This window comes from Pteropus medius, unplaced genomic scaffold (genome assembly GCF_902729225.1).
Source record: "Pteropus medius unplaced genomic scaffold, Ma_sr-lr_union100, whole genome shotgun sequence".
NCBI lineage: Eukaryota > Metazoa > Chordata > Mammalia > Chiroptera > Pteropodidae > Pteropus > Pteropus medius.
The window spans coordinates 6,160,651-6,168,472 of record NW_024342469.1 but is presented as its reverse complement, the minus strand read 5'-3'; the positions used below and the strand labels follow the sequence as shown (position 1 = coordinate 6,168,472).

The following is a 7,822-nucleotide window of genomic DNA, read 5'->3' as shown; positions in this document are numbered from 1 at the left end:
AAGAGAATTCAAGTTTCCTTCACCATCACTTTTTGAAATGTTTAAAAATGTGTTGGCCATGGAATTGCCAGCGGTAGTGTTAATTCAGTGGCCATCCAGAGTCTTTAACTGGGAAGCAGCATCGTTTACCGCAGTGGTTCTCAAAGTGTGGTCCATGGACCCTGGGGGAACCTGAGACCCTTTCAGGAGGTTCATGAAGTTCCTTTTCCAACTGCATGTCTGGGTCAGGCCAGCTTTTCGTTATACTTCAGTCAAAGCAACGTATTGAGGGAAGTGGATGTGAAAATCCAGCTGTCTTCTATTAAGTCAGATGTGAAAGATTTGCAAAAATGTAAAACAAAGCCACTCATCTCAATTCTTTTTGTTTTGAAAAAGTTACTTTTAATAAAAATATTTACGTCGACGTGATGGGTGTTTTTCTGTTTAAATTTTAAATGTCTCGGTTTCGATTTCCATCATGGTAAATATCTATAGATAGAACCCACACAAAAACTCTTTGAGGGCCTCAATTTTTAAGCTCACAAAAGAATCCCAAGACTAAAAAGTTTGAGAACCTCTAGCTTAGAAATCAAGAACTTTGAAGTCCTAATAAACTTAGATCAAACCCAGCTTCCCCACTTAGCTCACTGCACAGTGCCTGGCATGTAGCACTCACATGGAGGAAGCTACTGCTTCTGTTATTTTGGGGCTTCCACCCGTGGCAGGAATCCCCTCTTAAACCCCTTTCAAGTGGTCATTTAAACTGCATGAATACTTTCAGTAGCGAAAATCACGTTACTTTTCACGCAGATGACAACATTACATACTTAGTTATGCTTGGGTGTTAGGACTCGGTTGCTGAGTACAAAAGTCCAGCTCCCGTTTAGGTAGAGTTTATTGGAGGTTAGATGGGGTTGTGTAATGAACAGAAGCAAGCTCTAGGGATACAGCTGGGCCTAAGTGACAAACGGAGTCACTGCTGGGATTCTTGCTGCCGCTCTTTGACAGAGGCTAACTTAAGGCAGGAAAACGATGCTGCCACCTCCTTTCCCACAGCTGCTGCCACGGGAGCAGGTCTAACTCCCAAGCTCTGATTCCAGAAATCCCAGCTGGGTCAGGCTCATCACATAGGAAAGAGTGACCGCCTTGAGAACCTCATAGGTGGAATGTGGGTGATAGTTCCCAGAACAGGAGTGGTGAGGGAGAGACAAAATGAGGCGTCTAAAGATGTGCTGGGAAGATTTTTTTTTTTACATTGAGCCAGAATGTCTCCCTGTAACACATACCCAGTTATTCTGTTTCCTCGTGAAACTGGTGGACATAAATCTTCCCCAAGATATTAGTGGAATTATTTGCTGAGTGCCTACTGTGTGCTATACCTAGAGGACACAGCTGAGTTAGACAAAGTCTCTGCCTGAATAGCTCTCAGTCTATAGGTGATTGTAAGAGAATGAATGAATAACAAGCTAATACTGGAGAGCTTGACAGGGCCTGGATCTAGGCTTGATCTCAAAGTGCCCATTCTCTCTTGGTTTCCCGTCTGACAACCCTCTTCTATCTGCCCCTAAAGGTTCTGGTCTCGGTTCTGCTCTGTCCGGGAGACCTCGTCCTCACCCCTAGTCAAAACAGTGCGCTGGGCCCTCAGATGGGCCCCTGACAGCCGATTGCATGCATCTTCCCGGATCCACTTTAAGCAACCTCAACATTGGTAGCTTGAAATTGTGTTTACACCACAGAAATTGAGAAATGCTACAAACCAGAGCATCTTCCCTGCAGGGCCTGTTGTTGGTCATTTACCAGCACACCTCTGCATAGTTCCACCTTCAGGAAAATGGCATCCACTTGTGCCTAGTGTCTACCCCTGGCCGTGTGTCTCAGACTCTTCACACTCAGCAGGTCAAATAGGACTGACCTATGATCATTGTCTCAAAACATACCCCTCCTCTTGGATGACCCAGCCTGGTTAATGGCATTGTCACTCAACCAATTCCTGGAGCCACAGACATTCATAAGGCATTTTAGATACTACTCTCCTTTGCCTCTGCATCTAATTAATCATTAACCTCTATTCATTTTATGGCCAGGCTCTCACTAAAATCTATAACCTCTCCTCCATTCCCACTGCCACCGACGGAGCCCAGGCCCTCTCCGTTTTTCTCTAAAACGATGTCATTACTCTCCTTGCTACAACCCGAAGTGAGTCTTTGGTCTGAGGCCCCTTTCACTGGTTGAGAAATTCCCCACCTTAATGGAAGCTGAGTTAATTTCCCATCGTAGACTCTGAATATGCCTAGTCCTGGCTCCTCCAACTTTCTTGTAGCTGGAGCAAGGTGGATGACCTAACCTCCATCAATCAGAGACACTCACGGCACCATCCCATTATGACTGTGGGCAGCAGCACTGGCAGTACCCAAAGCCCAGTGCAGGTGGCAAAATGAGTTATGACATCCGGTGTTTAGCAGCCTCAACAACCAACACCTTCCCAGACTAGTTTTGTGGCATTGTTTTGGCGATGGTCCCAGTTGCTGCCCATTTTCTGAGCCCGATTCTCCAACACCCTTAGTGCTGCTGCAAGCTCTCCAACATCCTTTTAGTATCCGCTCTGCTGTAAAAATCAGCCAGCTCTTTGGAGCCCACTGCCCCACCCTCTAAACTGGACCCCATGGTCTGCAGAGCCTTACATAGCCTGTGACGTCACAGCGTAACCCCGTTGCTGCCTATCTCTTTCCAGCTTTGCATGAGTCCTTCAGCCCATCGGCAAAGCTGGCCTCAGTTTGGAGATCTTGGTCTGATAACTTTGAATATTTGCATCATCTAACTACCTCTAAAGAACCTGCCCCTGGCTTCCTATTTTACTAAAATAAAATGAAACTTTCTCCCAGGCCGACTTGTCTCCAGTTGAGTTGGCCCCTGCCTTCCTTCCTGATCTCATCTAAGAACATCATTCCCTCTGGTGTTCACAGAGCTCCAATCATCCTGGAGGGAGTCAGCACCTGTCCTTGGCCTTGGCCTGGGACTCCCCCACTTGTCTGCATGGCTAACTTCTTCAAGTCTCAGAACTCACCTTAACTGTCACCACCCCAAGGAGGACTTTCCTGCTGCCCTGTGAATATAGCTGCCCATTTCACATCAACCCATGTTATTGTCTATAAGGCACTCAGTGCTATCTAAATTATCTTGGTCACTTATGTGATTATTTGTATACAGTCTGTTTACCCTCCTGGTTCTGACACTCAAGAGAGCAAAAATGTCCTCTGTACCGTTTGCCCCTAAATCTCCTGCACCGATCGGCATGCTTTTCTTGGTTGAATAAATAAATGAAGAAATGAACTAATGAACTGCCCTTGCTTTTATTTTGTTCATGCCCACCAAGCCAGCTGTCAGGACTGTGAGTATTTTTTCTGATTTCTGTACTAGCTGTGGTTCACTTTGAAACTATTTTTGTGTTATCTTTTGAAATATGAGCCTTAGAGCTTGATAATTACTATTGATGTTTATTATTATTATCATTTACCGTCAATGATGTGCCAGCCATCGATGAGAACTTTACCATCCACTTAATCTCTACAAAAATAGAATCTCCGAGATGAGTGCTGTTCCTGCTCCATGTTACAGATCAGGAAACCGAGGCTTAGAGAGCTTAAGCGACTATGTAAGTTCTCACCATAGGAAATGGCAGAGGCAAAATTTGAATCGGGGTCAGCCTGACGTCTGTTTCTCCCTGGGCACATGGTTGACACCAGGCCCTCTCCCCTCCCTACCCAGAGGGTTCGGGTCATCTTCTCTTGGTCTTTGGTAATAATGATTCCACCTCACCCCACCCGTTGCAGAGGCCTGCCCACGCTGCAGTGCCATCATTCATGATTCAGAGTGGGCAATCTTTTAATTTAATTTAATTTAATTTAATTTAATTTAATTTAATTTAATTTAAATTTTTTTATGGGAGCAAATATTTTTTATTTTTTATTTTTTACAAATACGCCGAAGAATCGTGCAATGCTGCCAGCATTGGATGCAATCCTGGGCCACAAATCTGCACACTCCTTTGCAACTGGTCCTGTGATGGCAGAACCTTTCATTTCGCCTTTATTGTTTACTATGACCCCTGCGTGATCTTCAAAATAAATAAATCTTTTCTCTGGCCTGACTTTTGTTGTCGAATTACCCCCGCTGGATATACCTTCTTTCTGAGCTCTGGTTTGCCTTTCTTGGCTGTGGCCATCACCATGTCACCCACACCAGCAGCAAGAAGTCTGTTCCGTCATCCAAATCTTTTCATTTTTAACTGTGGCCAGATAGTCCTTTTTTAACTCTCTTATTTTTGAAAGAGATGAACTTTAGGGAAGAAGGAGTAAAGACACCACCTGTTTTTTGTTTGTTTGTTTGCTTTGTTTTGTTTTTTAGAACCCCAGTTCTTAATATATCAAAGGTCAGAGATGAGTGTACAAGTCAATAATAATAACATTCTTCATTAAATGGAGGTTTGGAGGAACAGCCAGATCCCCTGATGAATAAGGAGCCCTGCCATGGCAGCCCGGAACTATTTACAGAGGGCTTTCGCTCCATTCTCTCATTCTCCCCTCACTCTAGCCCTCTGAGAGGCAGCTTGGTGGAGAGGAAGCAATCTTAGAAGGAGATAAACCCGGGTCCACCCTGAGGAGCTGCGTGACCTTGAACAGGTCACCCAGTCTGTCCGAGCTCCTCATTTATTTTTTATTTCAAATTACCATACAATGAACTTGACTTTTTAAAAAATCTTAACGAGTAGTAACATATATACAGATTAGTGTAATCGCCACCACAATCAAGTACGGAGCAGTTCCATCGCCCCAAATATCTCCACGCGCTCTGTTTATAAACACACTTTCCTCACTCCAAACCCTGACAACCCCTGACCTGCTCTCCATTCCTATAGCGTCGTCTTTGCGAGAATGTCACATAAAGGAGTCATACAGTATGTCACCTTTTGAGACTCAATTCTTTCACTCAACATAATGCCTTTGTGATTAACCCAAGTGGTTGTGTGTACAAATAGTTCGTTCCATTTTATTCCATCATATGGATGCACCACAGGTTGCTTATCCATTCGTCTGCTGAAGGACATTTGGGTTGTTTCTCAGGTTTTGAGTCTCTTGCTTTTGTGTTTGGTTTTGTTTTTTACAAGATTTTTTAAATGATGGTTAAATATACATAACATAAAATTTACCATTTTAAGTGTACGATTCAGTGGCATTAAGTATTACATTTAAAAGTTTGTATAACTATCACCAACTATTTCCAGAACTTTTCATCATCACAGACACTCTCTACTCATTAGACCATAACTTCTCACTCCTCCCCCTGGCCCCGTCCCAACCCCTGGTAACCTCTATTCTTGCTATCTCTATGAATTTGCCTATTCCAGGAACTTCATATAAGTGGAATCATACAACATTTGTCCTTTTGTGTGTGTCCGTCTCCACTTAGCACAATGTCTTAAAGCTTCATCCATTTTGTAGCACGTGTCATGCTTTCATTCCTTTTTTGGCTGAATAGTATTCTATCGTATGAAGACACTACATTTTGTTCGTGCATCCATCTGTAAATGATGCTTGGGTTTCTTCCACCGTTTAGTTGTCATGAATATTTCTGCAACGAACATGATGTATACAAATATCTCTTTGAGACCCTGCTTTCGATTCTTTTACATATACCTGGAAATGGAATTGCTGGATCATATGGTAAATCCTGTATTTAGCTTTTGAGAAATTGCCAAATTGTCTTCCTCGGGGGAGACAATTTTTTATATTTTCACTATTTTTATATTTTCATTAGCAATGCACTCTAATTTCTCTACGTCTGTATTAGTCTGCTCAGGCTGCGGTAACAAAATACCACAAACTGAGTGACTTAAATAGCAGAAATTTATTTCTCAAAGTTCTGGAGTCTGAGAAGTCCAAGATCAAGGTGCTGGCAAATCTAGTTTACGGTGAGAGCTGTCTTCCTGTCTCGTAGCTGTCCACCTTCTGGCTATGTCACCACTTGGTCTTTCCTAGGTATGAACTCTCGGGGGAAAGAAAGAGAGCGAGCTCTGGCCCCTCTTATTCTTCTTTTAAAGACACCTATTCTACGGATTCAGGCTCCACCCTTATGACCTCATTCAACCTTAATTATTTCTTAAAGAGCCTACATCTAAATACAGTCACACTGGAAGCTAAGGCTTCAACATATGAATTTGGGGGACAGTGGGGGGCATGCAATTCAATTTACAGCAATATCCTTGTTAACACTTATTCTTTTCTAGTTTTAACATAATAAACATCTTAGAAGATGTGAAGTATCCTCATTGTAGTTTTGATTTACATTTCCCGAATGACTAATGATGTTGAGCATCTTTCCACGTGTTTATTGGCCGTTTGTATATCTTCTTGGAGATCTCTTTTTTCTCACTTTTAAAGCAGTCACTGTTTACTAACCGACCACATTACAAAAATAACCCTAGTAGATACCTTGGCTCATCCTTCTAATAAGCCTGTTGATCTGGTCTTCCCTGATCAATCTCCACCTTCTACAAACGGGTGGTCTTTTTCTTCATTCCACCTCATGGAGAAGATAACCTGAAGGGCCACAGGAAGTCGTTTGCTTCTCTGAAGCATATTCCAACAGTATAGATCTCGTGAATCAGATCCTCCATGCAGATGATGCCATGTATACCAAGAGACGAAGCCGTCAGTGTGCTCTCTCTCAGGGCACCTGGCTTTTGTTGATTTTGCTGCCATAACCACACTCGTAGATCAATCCATTTACTGACTTCAGGTCAGTAAACCACACACAATCCATGGGTCCACCAGCCTCAGCATGTTAATCGAAGCCTGGCCGAGCTTAACAAAGATGCCGTTAAAGATCTGGAGAAGGCGAGAAGCAGCAGCATGCTTTGGACCTGTGTGCTCACACTGTCGATGTCCCTGATCTCGATGATGATGAATGCCAATTTGAGTTCCATGGGTACACAGAAGTAGCCAGCTTTTCATGCCATCCTAGCCATTCGCACCTCAGCCTGTACATCTACCTATATGCTGTGTGCTGCTGCCTAGTTTTTTCATAGATAAGCTTCCTCCTTGCTTTTCTAAGCATCTTCTTTCTCTCTCTTGGGCAATCCTCTTTCTCAAGCGCTTGATCTTCAGCTCTGCGAAACTCCTTTGTTTTTTCTTAAGGGTTTCTGGCATAGCAGAAATCTTCTCTTCTGCACTGTCCATGGCTCTGGCTGGAAAAGAGGTGAGAAACATCAGTTTAAGTCCTTTGCTCATTTTTTAAATGGGTTGTTTGTTTGGTGATGATTTGTAGGACTCGTTTATACAAACTGCATATTAAATCCTTATCAGATACATGATTTACAAAAATATGCTCCCATTCTGTGGATTGTCTTTTCACTGCCTTGACAATGTCCCTTAATGCATGATAGTTTTTTATTTTGATTAAGTCCAAAGTATCTATTTTTTTCTTTCATTACCTGTGCTTTTGGTGTTATCTTTTAAGAAACCATGGCCAAATCCAACATCATGACTATTTGCCTTTATGTTTTCTTATAAGAGTTTTATAGTTTTAGCTCTTAGATTTGGCTCTTCAATCTATTTTGAGTTAATTTTTGTGTGTGGTATGAGGTAGAGATGCGATTTCACTCTTCTGCATATGGATAAATTTTCCCCAACGCCGCTTGTCGAAGAGACTGTCCTTTCCCCAAAAATCAATTGACCACACACGTGAAGGTTTCTTTCTGAGCTCTCCATTCTAACCCATCGGTCCACGTCTCTCTTTATGCCAGTACCACACTGTTTTGTGTGTTAGAAGAGGATATTATCTCCCT

The 7,822-nt window shown here is 42.7% G+C and overlaps 1 pseudogene; it reads right to left on the bottom strand.

Moving 5' to 3' along the window:
• Nucleotides 1-6,456: 6,456 nt before the first annotated feature.
• Nucleotides 6,457-7,214, bottom strand: LOC120602798 (60S ribosomal protein L7-like; annotated as a pseudogene).
• Nucleotides 7,215-7,822: the final 608 nt, after the last annotated feature.